Source organism: Entelurus aequoreus, linkage group LG08 (assembly GCF_033978785.1).
Source record: "Entelurus aequoreus isolate RoL-2023_Sb linkage group LG08, RoL_Eaeq_v1.1, whole genome shotgun sequence".
NCBI lineage: Eukaryota > Metazoa > Chordata > Actinopteri > Syngnathiformes > Syngnathidae > Entelurus > Entelurus aequoreus.
In genome coordinates, this window is record NC_084738.1 from 70748796 (window position 1) to 70749622 (window position 827).

The 827-nt window shown below is 46.8% G+C and overlaps 1 pseudogene; it reads left to right on the plus strand.

The window, feature by feature from the left end:
- Positions 1-502: 502 nt before the first annotated feature.
- Positions 503-827, plus strand: part of LOC133656269 (glutamate receptor ionotropic, NMDA 2C-like) — a 181251-nt pseudogene continuing 180926 nt past the window's right edge.

Sequence of the window (827 nt, forward strand, 5' to 3'; positions counted from 1 at the left end):
TGTATTATTAATGTTTTAATATTGCTGTTTTAATGTTAATGTTTTGATGTTGGTTTGTATGTTTTGATATACATGTTTTAATGTTAATTTTTTGATGTTGATGTTGGTTTTGATGTTTTAATGCTAATGTTTTATTAATAGTGTTTTAATTAATGTTGTATTATTAATGTTTTAATATTGCTGTCTTAATGTTAATGTTTTGATGTTGGTTTGTATGTTTTGATATAGATGTTTTCATGTTAATGTGTGGCGTGGAAGTTGGTGTTCACAGCAGCAGAGGCAGAGCAGCAAAGGTGTTTAGGAGAAAAAAGGTGAATGCGAGGAGGAAAAGGGAGCGCAGTGAGGAGGAGGAGTTGAAGTGAGCGAGCGAGGAGGGAAGGAAGGAAGGAAGGAAGGAAGGAAGGAAGGAAGGAAGGAAGGAAGGAAGGAAGGGAGACTAAATCCTCACACGAGTTCCATCCTGCCTCACACGCACGCACACGCACACGGAGGACGGACGACACGCCAAGGTGAGAAGAAGCAACTCTCTTTAAAAAAAACAACAACAACAAATCAACAGGATGAGAAGCTGCGCGTGCACTTCTCCATCCTGACCGGCGACATCTGGACCACATGCGCACGCATCCTCCTTTCATCTCTCGCCCGTTCGACACCTGCGCAGGTGGAAGGCGGGAATTTGCTCGCGCTTCCCACGGATGTGACCCCCGCACCTGGATGTGACCCCCGCACCTGGATGGGGGTGGACCCGCGGGGAAGGGGAGCGGGGATATGTTAGCGGGGCGTCCCTCAACTCCCGCCGGAAGCGGAGCGTAAAAGCGCGGGAAAGG